The sequence below is a fragment of the Bos indicus genome, chromosome 24, assembly GCF_029378745.1.
Source record: "Bos indicus isolate NIAB-ARS_2022 breed Sahiwal x Tharparkar chromosome 24, NIAB-ARS_B.indTharparkar_mat_pri_1.0, whole genome shotgun sequence".
In the NCBI taxonomy this organism is placed as follows: domain Eukaryota; kingdom Metazoa; phylum Chordata; class Mammalia; order Artiodactyla; family Bovidae; genus Bos; species Bos indicus.
The window spans coordinates 18,313,783-18,329,625 of NC_091783.1; the positions used below are offsets into that span (position 1 = coordinate 18,313,783).

The 15,843-nt window shown below is 37.8% G+C and overlaps 1 long non-coding RNA gene across 1 annotated transcript; it reads left to right on the forward strand.

Annotated features, from left to right (window-relative positions):
• Positions 1-2,451: 2,451 nt before the first annotated feature.
• Positions 2,452-15,029, forward strand: LOC109577783 (uncharacterized). Its single transcript, XR_011563720.1, has 3 exons — positions 2,452-2,641; positions 3,201-3,322; positions 14,387-15,029. It is a non-coding gene; the product is annotated as an uncharacterized lncRNA (long non-coding RNA).
• Positions 15,030-15,843: the final 814 nt, after the last annotated feature.

Genomic DNA, 15,843 nt, shown 5'->3' on the forward strand with positions numbered 1-15,843 from the left:
AGGTCTATTCAATTAGACAGCAAAACAACTAAACCTATTATACTTACCTTGGCTCTAATTTCAATAAGTGACTTAAGGTTTCAGGAATTCAGTTTCCCCAAGTATGACAGGAATAATAGTGTACATCCCATAAAATTTTTGTGAGCATTAAATAACATGATCTGTGACAAGGTCTTCATGTAACATCTGTCACATCATTACCACTTAAAATATTTATAGGCAGACACTGTTCATTTTATTTATCAGTGATATGAAGGCTATCAAATTAGTTAAATATTAAGATATGATGGGGTCGGTCTAAAGAATTGGTTAGAACCATGTTCAAAATATTTGTTTCATTGTATTAGAAATTAAAAAAAATCATATATCTGATTTACTGATTTGTAATATTTATTTTCTTACAGGACTCTGTTCAGTCTTTTAAGTTTCTATGTTATAATTCACTCCAACTCTATAGTAACATTGCTTTGATCATCCCCTACTTTACCTAATAAACCCAGCTGCCTAATATACCACAGCTAGTTTTTAGGTTATATATACATTTTGTTTATTGAGTTCTGTAGTATGTATTTTGATTTAAAAAATAAGCTTACGCTTATTATTATTATTATTTTGGTTATTTTTTATTGGAGTGTAGTTACTGGGACTAAACTCTTATTTGAAGTTTTTTTTTTTTTCTTATACCTCTGGGAGATTCTGCAAGAATTCTTCACTATGTAGTTCTCTGTTAGAGATGAACCCATGTGATGTAACCCCACTAGACTTCCTTATTCCCTTGTCCTGTGGGTCTGCCTGCTAGCATTTTGCTGTTCAAATTCCCTTGGCCAATAGTAGCTGTTTGGGGTCACATACTGGCAAGATGGCTAAAACATGATTCCATATAGCTGCTTTAGCTAAGAAAAACTCATATGCTTTTGCCAAGCCAAACAGTAGGAGTAGAGGTTGTTCAGTGAGGTTCCTTCTCTCCACTCTGTCCTTTCCAATTTTATTTTTCATTGTTTAAATAATCAAAGTAGACCCAGCTTACACATACATCCAACAAAGTAAAAAGAAAAATAAGCATCCTTTCCTTGTTTATGTGCTGTTTTAAGTGATTTCCTTCGATGCTTCGAGCACCGTATTTGTTTCCGTGGGGCAGATACGTGCCCTCCCCTTTGTCTTGATTTGAGATAGAGACAGAAGGATCACTGCACTCTCCTTCTTACTCACATAGCAGACGATCCACATGTCCTCCTTTGCTCATAGGCTGAGGAGAGGGCAGGAAGTGTGATAGGGTTATTTGACCTTGTTCCATTTCTAAATAAGATATAGGAAACTTTCCAATTTCCTAATTGTTACATGATAATTCTGTCAGTACTTTTAAAGCCACTAGCCAATAAAAAAGCCCCACTCTATATCTTCATAACTAATTAAATAAGCAAGCAGATATAACATTCTATGTATCAATAGATATATATAAGTATACCTGTTTATATGTGTATATAAATATATATGGGCAACCCTTGTGACTCAGCTGCAATATGGGAGAACTGGGTTTGATCCCTGGGTTGGGAAGATCCCCTGGAGAAGGGAAAGGCTACCCACTCCAGTATTCTGGCCTGGAGAATTCCATGGACTGTATAGTCCATGGGGTCACATATATACATTTATTTTCTACAGAAAAGCATTCTCTTTTGAACCCTTGTAACCACAGAACTCTCTTTATAATTTTCAAATGTGAAGAGTGAATAAAATTAAAAGCATAGGTTAGTATTTAGCATTTATATAGCACTTGTATTAGAATAGTGCTTTAGAAGAATTCAGTCCTTAATCCTCATAACAGTCCCGGGAGGGAGGCCCAGTTATCATCCCTTTATAAATGAGGAAACAGAGACCTGGAAAGGTTGGTGACACATTATGCAGCTGATTGGTGGCCACCACCGATTAAAGCACAAAGGCCTTGACTGGGAGAGATGTTGTTCATCCTTTGGACCCTAAAAAAATGAGATTTCTTAATAAACCTGTGAGTCATAGAGAGGAGGCACAGACTGACTATGATTTTACTAGGCTGTTTCCACTGCATCTCATTGATGGCTTAAATCATCTTAGTGCTGCTGAACCCTTTTCAGCAATAAAATAAAAAGTGTATTAAGTGCTAAATTCTGCCCATAACTGGTATTTCTCATTGACTGCAAGTTTATGGAAGTTGTCAACTTCAGAGACTAACTTATATGAAGGCAATCCAGCCTCTGTAGGTAGATGAATTGATGTAGTCAGAAATGATGAGGATAAAATTAACAAATTTACCAGTCTTTTGGAGCTGAGGCTACATTTGCCAGTTTTTATATGCCAGCACTATCTCCTTACAAAACCCCAGAGCTGAAGCATTTATCATTCTCACCTTTAGACACTGTTACCTAGATACCTCAGTTTTAGTTACAAGCTTGAGATCACCATAGCAACCAATTAGTATTTATGTTGCTAAGACAGGATGCAGAGAAAGAGGAAAGCAGGATGTGCTTACTCATTTTTATATGATCTCAATAGAGAACGTATAAAATGCTGATCCCAGTGTCCAAATTCCTATCAACTTCTCTCATCCTAATGTATATTCACATTTGTCTTTTCCATTAGTAAACCACTTGATGGCAAATCACTTACGGTATGTATAATAAATTCTATATCTGCTAATAGTGCCCCCCAAAAAGGTGAGAAAAAGGAAAGATAATTATATTTTCTGATGTGCTGGCCTGTTTTGAGATTTGGGTTTCACAATCCAAGCCTTCAGCTCACACTTTTTCAAGATCTCCAGTATCAAATCACATATCTTCCTCTTGCTTTTTGAAAGACTATAAGCAGTTCCACAGGCTACTGTAATTTGTATTTTTGTTGTATTTTAGCCTCCTCACTTTAATTGTAAGTAATCTGAGAAACATAGGAAGAGTACAATCATTTAGGTACAAATCGCAGCTCCAGCACAAACTAACGAAGGAGCCTCAAGCAAGCCACTATGCTCCTTGACTCAGTGCTTAAAACAAGTTAGTATCTTGAGGTTGGATAGGGTAAATGCTCATTAAAACGTAGATGTCTTTTGCCAACTCCTTAAAAGATACATGCAGTCATTTCAAATAAGTGTCTTTTTTATGTGTTCGTGTGTATATTCTACACTGAATACTTTGTTCTTTTTCGAAAATCTAATTCTTGGAAAACTTTCCATACAGCAGGGCTATCTAAACTCTTCCCCATATGACTCTGCATTGCAAAGACAGTCGAGCTGTTGACACTGAGCACCTTGGATTGCATGAACTTGTAGATATCTGTAATGTCACCGATCACCAGTGAGGTCTGGTCATTTTTGTTCTCCTTGTTTATAGAAGATTCCCCTAAGCAACATAACTGCTCCCCAGGTTTGTCCTGAAACAGCTTAGTACCCTTTGGAATTAATGAAATAGACTAAGAAATTATTACTCTGAAAAGCTAAGTAGTTTGGATAAATTGGATAAAGAATTAAAACTTTCCTTCTATTCAATTTGTTGTAAATGGTTTTCACAGCAAAGAAATGGTAAAAACTGAGTTCTTAGATCATGTCATAGACCATATAGGAGATGGAGTAATCTTTCTGGTCTATATGATTTCAGTCTCTTTTGACAAGTCTAGTAAGATAATTAGTTAGACAAGTTGACAAACTATTTAAATGAAGATCATTTAATATCTTAACAGTTTGTAGATATTCCCAACAATCACTGCAAGCATAATCCACATGAGAGCTGTCTCCTCGTCAATCGTGGGCATACATAGCTCTGTCCCCAAAGCCCCTTCCTCAGTTAACTGAAAGCTCTGAGGGCAGCTCCAGGTTCCATGCCTCTTGCATCTACTCTCTGCCCACCTCCACTTCACTGTCTTTAATAGAATTATTATAGATATTGACAAAGCAAAATATTTTTTAAATGGTTGCTAATGCCAAAACAATGCCAGCAGTAAAAATAATCCAATAAAACTAAGCTTATTTGGACTTAACCAACAGAGATGAGTAGCCATCACTGTTATTCTGCTGGATAAGTTATTTTTCTGTTTTTCTTCTTCATGTAGATGATGCCTCAAGGCTTTTGCATCTGATACATGGACACAGTGATATGCTTTTCCCTCCAGAATAGTTGACTTCAAATGTGAAACTGTGAACAAAACATAAGATACTTATTTGTACCATCAACTTTATTTGAGAAGTTTTTATTTAATTTTTATTTTTTATTTTATTTTATTTTTTTTAATTTTATTTTATTTTTAAACTTTACTATTTGAGAAGTTTTTAAAAAGCCTCAAAATTATATATTCTTAACAGTATCTTAGAATATTTTAGAAAAACAGTAAAATGTTAGATTTTTCTGAGTTTTTTTTTTTTTTTTTTAGTAATAGTCTTTTAAATAATCTTTTTAAATAGTCTTTCTTTTCTAAAGGCCAACTAGCTCAGTGCTAAACAATTCACTTTCTCTAAGTTTTCAGTATGAAAAATGTAATGGAATCATGTAGTTACAGAAGAATGGAAGGCATTAACTGCCTATGAAAATTCTCCAGTACCTACTATAAAATCAAATCTAAGCAAATTAAATAGAATCAAAAGTAACAAATACATTTTCTAGTGCCTTCAATGTGCAGTGTCATGTACCAGACAGTGCAAAACATACAGATATAAAAATAATACAGTCCCTTTCCTTGGGAACTAATCAATCACTTGGTAGCCAACACCTAAACAGGTAAACAGTTAAACAGTATTAAGAGATTAAATAATTGTATAAGAAATGTTATAAAGTACAATTTACTCTAAGTCTTAAAGAAAAAGACACTATGGGCATTGAACAGATATAAGTTCAGAGGTGGGAAAAATCATTTCAGATAGTGTTCAGTTCGTCCTCACTTTGTGACTGCCTCTTAAAATTGTATCCCTCTGAAAATTCTCGCTTGGGGAGAATTTTGTGGAAGACAGAAGGTTAGTGGCCAACTTCCTAGAATATGCACTGTACATGTCACTAGCTTGGAATTTATTATAGAATGTCTTGTACTACTGCTTATGTTGTTAGAAGTGTAAATAATGCAATAAGTAAAAGTTGCTCAGCATTGCAGGCAGATTCTTTACCAACTGAACTATCAGAGAAGCCCAAATAATACAGTAATGGTGATAATAATAGCTACAGTTTAAAAAAGCCAAGTGTAATGCAAAGTGTTCTATATACATCATCTTTTTTTTTTTTTTTTCCAATTTTTGTGTCACTATTTGGTAGTTAGAATTTCCAAATCCTATTTGTGTGAGGAGTACGAGACAGCAAAAGAGACACTGATGTATAGAACAGTCTTATGGACTCTGTGGGAGAGGGAGAGGAAGGGAAGATTTGGGAGAATGACATTGAAACATGTAAAATATCATGTAAGAAACGAGTTGCCAGTCCAGGTTCGATACTGGATGCTTGGGGCTAGTGCACTGGGACGACCCAGAGGGATGGTATGGGGAGGGAGGAGGGAGGAGGGTTCAGGATGGGGAGCACATGTATACCTGTGGCGGATTCATTTTGATATTTGGCAAAACTAATACAATTATGTAAAGTTTAAAAAAAAAAGAAAATTCCAAAAAAATAAAAAATAAATAAATAAAACCAAAAAAATAAATAAATAAATAAAAAATAAAAAGAAATAGCATAACATAGCTTGCTGATAATAGATCCACGAAGTCAAAGTATGTGTTATGTCACTGTGTGTGTCTTATGCTGAAGTCTGTGACACTGACACTGATTTTTTCAGCCTTAACCACTGAGCTCTGGAGTTCTAGAGCTAGAAGATAAATTCTTGACAGCAGAGGCAATGCCTCTGTGTTCTGGTAAGTCTCAGAGAGACTGAGTTTGAACCTGAAAATTGAGTCTTATACTGAGTAACTATCATTAGTCCATCAATAAATAATTAGGATTTTAAGAAATCACACTTCAAGGATACCTGAGTTGAATTACTGGCTTCTCAAATTAGATGTTCTTTTAGCAGAGTGAATTCGAATTTTCTGGTTCTAGAAACTGACAACGTGGGTACTGACCCTGTTTCTAATCCATCCTTCTTATGAGACTTTCGGGAAGGGATTTACATGCTCCATGTCTTAGGTTTTCATCTGTACAATGAAGGAGATAATAATACCACTGATTGTGGAAAGTCTTAAAGAGATGGACCTACCAGACCACCTTACCTGCCTCCTGAGAAGCCTGTATGCAGGTCAAGAAGCAACAGCTAGAACCAGACAAGGAACAATGGACTGGTTCAGAATGGGAAAGGAGTATGTCAAGGCTATATATTGTCACCCTGCTTATTAACTTATATGCAGAGTATGTCATGTGAAATGTCAGCCTGGATGAAGCACAAGCTGGAATCAAGATTGTTGGGAGAAATATCTATATCCTCAGATATGCAGATGACACCGCCCTTATGGCAGAAAGTTAACAGGAACTAACGAGCCTTTTGATGAAGGTAAAAGAGGAGAGTGAAAAATATGGCTTAAAACTCAACATTCAAAAAACTAAAATCATGGCATCTGGTCCCATCCCTTCATGGCAAATAGACAGGGAAATAGTGGAAACAGTGACAGAGTTCATTTTCTCCAAAATCTCCAAAATCACTGCAGGCAGTGACTACAGACTTGAAATTAAAAGATGCTTGCTCCTTGAAAGAAAATCTATGACAAATCTAGACAGTTTATTAAAAAACAGAGAGATTACGTTGCTAACAAAGGTCCATACACTCAAAACTATTATTTTTCCAAGAGTCATGTATGGATGTGAGAGTTGGACCATGAAGAAGGGTGAACACCGAAGAACTGGTTCTTTTGAACTGGCAGAAAGTGAAGAGGAACTCAAAAGCCTCTTGATGAAAGTGAAAGTGGAGAGTGAAAAAGTTGGCTTAAAGCTCAACATCCAGAAACGAAAATCATGGCATCCGGTCCCACCACTTCATGGGAAATAGATGGGGAAACAGTGGAAACAGTGTCAGACTTTATTTTTCTGGGCTCCAAAATCACTACAGATGGTGATTGCAGCCATGAAATTAAAAGACACTTACTCCTTGGAAGGAAAGTTATGACCAACCTAGATAGCATATTCAAAAGCAGAGACATTACTTTGCCAACAAAGGTCCGTCTAGTCAAGGCTATGGTTTTTCTTGTGGTCATGTATGGATGTGAGAGTTGGACTGTGAAGAAGGCTGGGGGCCAAAGAATTGATGCTTTTGAACTGTGGTGTTGGAGAAGACTCTTGAGAGTCCCTTGGACTGCAAGGAGACCCAACCAGTCCATTCTGAAGGAGACCAGCCCTGGGATTTCTTTGGAAGGAATGATGCTAAAGCTGAAACTCCAGTACTTGGGCCACCTCATGCGAAGAGTTGACTCATTGGAAAAGACTCTGATGCTGGGAGGGATTGGGGGCAGGAGGAGAAGGGGACGACAGAGGATGAGATGGCTGGATGGCATCACTGACTAGATGGACGTGAGTCTGAGTGAACTCTGGGAGTTGGTTATGGACAGGGAGGCCTGGCGTGCTGCGATTCATGGGGTCACAAAGAGTCGGACATGACTGAGTGACTGATCTGATCTGATCTGATTGGAGAAGACTCCTGAGAATCATCTGGACTGCAAGGAGATCCAATCAGTCAATCCTAAAAGAAAATCAGTCCTGAATATTCATTGGAGGGACAAACGCTGAGGCTGAAGCTACAATACTCTTGCCACCTGATGCGAAGAACCAATTCATTGGAAAAGACCCTGATGCTCAGAAAGATTGAAGGCAGGAGGAGAAGGGGGTGACAGGATGAGGTAGATGGGTGGCATCACTGACTCAATGGACATGAGTTTGAGTAAGGAGTTGGTGAAGGAAGCGAAGCCTGGCATGCTGAAGTCCATGAGGTTGCAACAAGTCAGACATGACTGAGTGATTGAACAACAACAATAAGAATGGGTTGTTTATGTCATTGTGAGGATTAAATGATAAAATCTATGTCAGGCAGCTAGAACTGTGCCTAACAAGTAAGTAATCAAAAGGTTAACCATCGTCATTATTTTCTGGACATTGGAGATGATCACCTAACTTCTGCAATGGAGGGATTGAATAGCTGGTAATCATCTATTGTTTATTAACTGTTCTATGTAAATATCCTGAAGTGACAAGGCAGGATTTGCTGGAGGACCCAGGAGTGAATCTGCCAGACACAGAAAACAAAAAGAAACTTTCAAAGCAGTGCCAAACACGGCCTCAGAATCTATACCTGGAGTCAGTTCCCTCTCTTGGTGAATCTGGCTAGAGATGGAGACATAAATGGATCTTCCTTTTCATTGAACTTTCCCAAAGCATTAGAAATTGGAGGTTCTTTTAAAATTTTTTGTATGTGTTTTAGAAAAGTTGTGTATGTCTATGTATGTCTGTATTTATTCACATGCGCTTAGCATTCCTTTTCCTTTCTAAAACCTTTAAAAAAGGCTTAGAGGCTTTTCTCTCTTTTTGGTTTGTTTTGAGTGGTCTTGAATCCTTCTGTGCTTCTCAAGATGCAATGGCAGCAAATCTGAGTTGGTTTCTGTTTCAGTGGCTTTGTCGTTCAATCTGCAGACAGAGACATGTTTGACATGGAAATCTCCAAATGAAAAATCAAGATCTATTCAGTTTTGCTTATCTTACCAAGTCTATATTTTTTACCAGTCCCCAAAGTGCAATTTCCTAAAAGGACTAAAAGAAGCCATCAAACTACTTTGATACTAAACAACCAAAGAAAATAGTGGACTGAGAAAGCTTGTCATTTTTTCGAGCTGTAGAAATACAGATTAATTTTTGTCTCTAAATCAACCAATCAATTTTATATCAAAATGCTCTGTTGACTGCCTATTGAATTCTTAGGCTTGAACTTTGTTTTGTGAGGTGAAGAGTGAGAATGAAGAAGCTAACAATTATTGATCACCTATTCTAGAACATTGACTTATGGATCACTGTGCTCCATGGGCCATTCTAGAAGAGGGTTATAATAAGGCCATGATAACAAGAATAAGTTTTATATGGCTCTGCCTCAATGCACAAATAGAAGAACTTCAAATCTCCTCCCTTAAATCCACTCCAGTTACTTTTGAGAATTCCTGATGAGTGACCAACATTTGCTGACCTGCCCCATCTTCTGGGCGAGCACTTTGTGCATGGCCCATCATCCCACTCTACTTCTGCCTTCTCAGTTTCCTCCTGTACCTCTGACAACCGCTTCACAACAAGACTTCTGACTATTCTAACTATGCCCATTACATCAACCAGGCCTGCAATATGCCTCTCGTCATTACTTTCCCTCCTGATCTGGTTATTCCATCATCCCACCTCGTATCATCTCAATAACCTTATCTAAGAGGTTGATTTCAATTTTCAGCCTCTTCTTTGACTTCTAGCTTTCCCTCATACCCTACATCCAACTAGTCAGCCAATCTTACCAACTACGACTGTAAATCTACCTACTATCACAATTATTTCCCCAAACCATCTTCACCACAATTCTGCCCCAATCAACATTTTCTGTCTCCAACCATGAAAACAGCCTCCTAAATAGACATCTTTCAATTTGATGACTGAAATGGCCCCCATAGATAGTTTTCCAATCTATTTTATCTGTATGATATCAACACTAATTTTTAAAAGCAAATATGATCACGCCATACTTCCTTAAAGCTTTTTAGTGATGCCCTGTTTTTCTGAGGATAGAGATCCAATATTTTGCCCCTTCCTTTCCTTCCAGCCTTATCATCACATCCTTATCAGGCAGATCACTTGTTAGCCCAACTAAATTTTCTTATGTTGCCTACAGATGCTATGTTCTCTCTTCATTCCATACCAATGTTCAGTTTCTTCCTCATTCTAGAATAACCTTCCCTGTAGAATGTCGGCCATCATCCTTAGGTTTCACCTTAAGCTGAGTTATTCAAGGAAGTGTCCCACTCCCACCGTACACCTCCAAATGGGCATAAGATGTGCTTCCTGTATACTCCCACAGCACCCAGTACATGCATTACCATTATCTACACAGCACTGTTCTCAACGGTTTATTTGGCTTTTTCCTCCACTACCCCAATATAGTAAAATAATGAGGATGAGTTATCAGCAATATCTTTCAAATGCCTGGACTATGAAAGATGCTTAGTTAATATCAGAAGTATTAGTGAACAGTGAAAAGTGATGGTATTTACTTCCCAGGCCGCCAATACTGCTACCAATGTCAGTGATATTCCCTGGAGGACAATTATGCCACTGATGTCAGCACTGGGGACATAAATACCCAGGGTTGATTGATTGTGAAACATCTGCAAAGCTGATGGTTCCTCAACCTTTGCAGTGGACACTGAGCTGGAAATCTGTTCATGTTGTCTGGTACATGAGGACCCTCGTCAGAAGACTTGAAATAGAACTTTTGTGTTTTATCCCCCTGTTTGCCCATCTCCTTATAAATCAGACATAAGCCAGTGGGACCTGGGATAGAGAATAGCAGACTGGCAGAAGTAAAATTATTAATTTGCAGATCATTTCTCCTCCTAGTGACACTTGTACCTCTTTTGAAGACTCTATGGTTGTTTTCCTAAAGTGAGTCTTTACTAGGATGATGCCAGGTCTGAAATGAAAATATATTCTCATTCTTTTTTAAAGCAACTATATCCCTTGCTAATCCTGTAGAGGAATCTAGGGGTGAACACAGATTAGATGAACACAGATTAGTTTAAACTAAGCTTGTGGTAAATGCATTACAGATCTTATGAATCATGTACTACCATATGCATCTTATAGTCAGGGATAATGAAGGCTCTGAACACTTCTCCATACCTCAAGATCACTTCTATACTTCATACTACCTTCTTTCTAAAGTAAAGCAGAAAAGGTTCAGAATATGAACTAATATTTTGCATTAAAAAGAGGCCACTAGGGAAGATTTTGGGGTGCCTGTGTACTAGTTTCCTATCTGTCCCTACTTAGCTCTGTGGCATTCAGCAAAGAAAATAACTCAGTGAGCCCATTTTCCTCATTTGTAAAACTGTTTCTATAATATGACTGCTGAATTCCCCTTTCTTTCATGAAATCCTATAAATTAATATCTTTCCTCAAACATGTAATGATCCACAAAGATAGGTAAGGTTTAGCAAAAACAACAATAACAGTATGTTGTGTAGCTAAGGGCTGATAAAAGCTTGTAAAATTAAACCTACAAAGAAACCTAAGTGGAGTTATTAGAAAAATAAAATTTAGGACAGTTGAATCTTGAATCATCTTTGAATGAAAACTAAAATAGAAAGGCAAAAAAGCTGCAGTGATTTAGTAAACAGACGTCTAACACAAAGCTACATTTTAGCTGTTGGGGTCTACTTTGGCCAGGGCTCAAGGAAAACTGACTAACATTAATAGCAGTGAAATAGATTGTAATCTATTAAAACAAAAGATTCAGTTTAAAGAATTAACATAAATTCTCAGTCCTTAAATTGGCAAAGCTTCATTTATTGGGAAACTCAACTATGCAGAATGACTTACAGCTGTGGACATTGAATAGTGACAGGTTTACTGTAATAATAATAACCACAGTGCCAGCAAAGGAAAAGACAGATGGATCCAACTCCTAGGCCTTGCCATCACTTCTCCTGATTACTCTGGCTTATTTTGAGCATCGACAAAACGGTGGGGTGGTTATCATAGATCTTTGCATAGTGTTGATTCAAGTGTGTGTTGAAACAAGCCTGCTCCTGTGTAATTCATTTATATCACTGGCTCATACTTGCCTTTTCTCCCCTTCCTTCCATCTTGCATATCTCCAAGATGAGCATTTATCTTACTTTGCTCTCCTGTTCCTCTTCTGTTGTCAGTCTAGCAGGTGTTCTTTTCAGATTGCTTTCATTCTTCATTATTCATTTTGGGTCCCTTTCTACCTTTGTGTCCATTTTTATCCTTCCCTTCCCTTCTTATGCACCTCAGGTGCCAAAGCCATCCATTTGTCAGAAATGTTTGGTGCTGTTTGTTTGTGGTTATTTCCCCCTAAACTAGAGCTTAGCAAATCCACCTGGCGAGCTGTTTCTTCTTTCTAAGGGAAGAAAGGCTTTCTAAGCTTAGGAGAAGTTAGAAATCAGGCCTGTCATTTTTCTTCACACCTGCTCCAGTCCTGATGCAACCATTCTTCTTTAGGGGCTCTGCTTTCAAATGACATCATCACTTATTTTTTCCAGCAATAAATGTGGTTGACTGTAATTTACCTGTTCCTAAAGTTCACAGGTTCAGATCACTATAGGCTTATGAGCATCTGGCAAGTTGGTCATATTGAGCATCACAGAAAAGCATCTAAATATGTGTGCAAATTCATTTCTTTATGCATTTTCCAGGGCTACTCAATGAGACTGTCCTAGTGAATCACCCCCACCCTTTCAAAGTGGTTCACAGCCCACAGTTGGCTCTGGCTCATTAGATGATCTCAGAAAATATGCTGTTTCAGCATCTTTGGCAGGAAGACATGGCCCATCAGCATCAGAGTGGCCAGTGAAAGCCTCCAGCCATGGGGGAACAAAAGCCTCAGGATCAGTAAAGGGCTCCCAATTCAACTCTCATCAGTATAGTTTAAAAAAAAAAAAAAAACCCGCATTATAGGGGCTTCTGATATTTCATACCACCAAGGAGATGTAGAAAATCCTTATTTAGAAAAAATTAAAGTATGAAAGTGAAAGTTGCACAGTCATGTCCAACTCTTTGCGACCCCATACAGTCCGTGGAATTCTCCAGGCCAGAATACTGGAGTGAGTAGCCTTTCCTTTCTCCAGGGGATCTTCTCAACCCAGGGATTGAACCCAGGTCTCTCCCATTGCAAGCAGATTCTTTCCCAGCTCAGCCACAAGGGAAGCACAAGAATACTGGAGTGGGTAGCCTATCTCTTCTCCAGTGGATCTTCCTGACCCAGGAATCAAACCAGGGTCTCCTGCATTGCAGGCAGGTTTTTTACCAACTGAGCTATCAGGAAAACCCCAATATATTGCAACTATTTGTAAGAATATATTTGTGTATGATTTGTATATATTTCAAAATAGCCAAAAACTTACATGCCATTGAATTTAGAGGAATCAAACTTTGTGACAAGAAAAACAAAGTATGTCAGTAAAGATGCCTTCTTATTGAAGTTGCACAGGGATGCTTAAAATAGTGACAGGCTGGACGGAGTACTAATAATAATCTGTAGGCTGCAGCATTTCTACAACCTGTCCTTACATCAAATTCTAATTGAGCACTTTATTTTTCAGTTTAGTCAAATACTATAATAGTGCTCCCAGCTCGCAGACTTTTTTGCCTTCTGATCTGGATATGTGCAGCAGCATGAACTGACTGACAACAAAATTCTTTCCATTTGAAAGTAAAGATTTCCAATTTATTTTCTTCTGTAGTTGTAAGTAAACATTCTGAGGAGGGAAAAAGAGTTTATATACATTGTCTGATTCAGAACCTGGCTTCTTATTATTCAGGGATTTCTGGAGGGTATGTATAATGTTATCTACAACTCTAGACACTTTTCACTTCTTCATACTTCTGTTAGCAATCGATTCTGTAGATTTAAAAAACAAGAAATGTTCAAAAGATATCACTCTATCCTAGCCAATAATTCTGTAGTTTCAACCTCACTATCCTGTGCTATATTTTTTATTTTCTGTCTTCTTCTTTAAAGCATCAGCTTCAATACAGGGTACTTTTCTTTTTAACTTTTCTTCAGTTCTTTGAAAAGGCATCTAACGGTATCATGAGGAAATATATGTAAACATTTTTGGGGGGAATAGCATACAGATATTTATCTATTACTGTCTAGAAGAGTTCTGTCATGCTTCTTTCACTGAGCTAGTCAAAAAACAAATGACTTATCACCATCACTAGGCAACAAAACATGTTTTGCAAAAATATATCAGAGATTTGAATAAAATTATATTAAAGCCTTATGTATAACTGGTTCACTTTGTTGTATAGCAGAAACTAGCAACATTGTTAAGAAACTATGATCAAATAAAAATTAATTTAAAAATTATGTAATGTTTGTACTCTCCTGAGCCAATTTTTTCTGTTGCAACTTTGTGAGGTGTTTATAGCAGTTTTTATTTCTTTTGTCTGCATATTTGTCCATCCATATTTAAAGACTGTAGGACATGGTGCTTCATTGAGTTTCTTTGGCCAGATTCCTTTATCAATTAATATTTTGTATCTAAAAAGCATGCCCTGCAGAATGTCTGCTGGAAAACGATAAGAAAGTTTGTAGAGTTATAGAAACATCTGCTTAGTTTATATTACAGTTATTGATAACGATGTTCCAAAACCTATAAAGCTGCAAAAGCTGAATGAGATTTTTTTTTTCTTTTCATCTTCAGGTGTCATATTTTCTACATGCAAAAATAATGAGAGCTCTTCCAGCTGCAGAATGGATAACATTTGAGCACTGAAGAGCTTGATGAGATGGATATTTGGACTGCTACAATAACAGAAGCAGCTCTAGAAGGAGGCATTTGGATTTAAGAACAGGAGAGTTAGTTACTAAGATATTTTCCACAGTTATTTGTGCATCCTTGAATAAAGAAATAAAGTTTAATAGTTTTTAATTATAAATACAGGATAGGCTCAATATTTGTTCAGTCGCTAAGTCGTGTCCAACTCTTTTGTGACCCCATGGAGTATAGCCCACCAGTCTCCTCTGTCCATGGTATTTCCCAGACAAGAATACTGGAGTGGATTGCTGTTTCCTTCTCCAGGGAATCTTCCTGACCCAGGGATGGAAACGTGTCTCCTGCATTGCAGGCAGATTCTTTACCGCTGAGCCACCAGGAAGCCCTGGGCTCAATAATGCAGTCAAACAATAGAGAAATGCAGAAATCCCCACTGACACTTTATTTGAAGTGACAAGTATTGTGCTCAGTTTCTTCAGTCATTTCTAACTCTCTGTGACCCCATGGACTGTAGCCCTCCAGGCTCTTCTATCCATGGAATTCTCAGGCAAGAATAATGGAGTGGGTTGCCATGCCCTCCTCTAAGGGGTCTTCCCAATCCAGGGATCAAACCCACATTTCCAATCCAGGGAGCAAACTCACATTTCCTGCATCTCCTGCTTTGTGAGTGGATTCTTTACCACTGAGCTACCAGGGAAGCCCTGACAAGTATTAGTGGTATCATCTATGGTTTTTCAGGCACATTTATTCACTAATGTTTTTCTAAAGAAAATAGTTCATATTATTCATAGTGCTGAAAAATTTGTCTTTTCAATTTTCAGAATTGTTGGAATGTAATGACAGTTTGGCCACCTCATGCGAAGAGTTGACTCATTGGAAAAGACTCTGATGCTGGGAGGGATTGGGGGCAGGAGGAGAAGGGGACGACAGAGGATGAGATGGCTGGATGGCATCACCGACTTGATGGACATGAGTTTGAGTGAACTCCGGGAGTTGGTGATCGACAGGGAGGCCTGGCGTGCTGCGATTCATGGGGTCGCAAAGAGTCGGACACGACTGAGCGACTGAACTGAACTGAATGACAGTCTTTCACGACCACACACAAAACTGTCCTCCTTTTGGTAAATGACTCCAGACCCTACACCTACTGGATATTCTATAACTCAGTTTTCCTTTTTATTGTTGATGGACACATAGAGGGTCTCAATCTTGCTTTTTAAAAGAATGAATAGTCAGTCAATCACTCTTGCTCATTTGCATAGATATTTACATAAGGTAGATATCTGAAAGTAGCATAATGTGACCAATTTTCACATTTAAATTTAAGATTTTCATAGACAGGCTTCCCAGGTGACAATAGAGGTAAAGAATCTCCTGCCAATGCA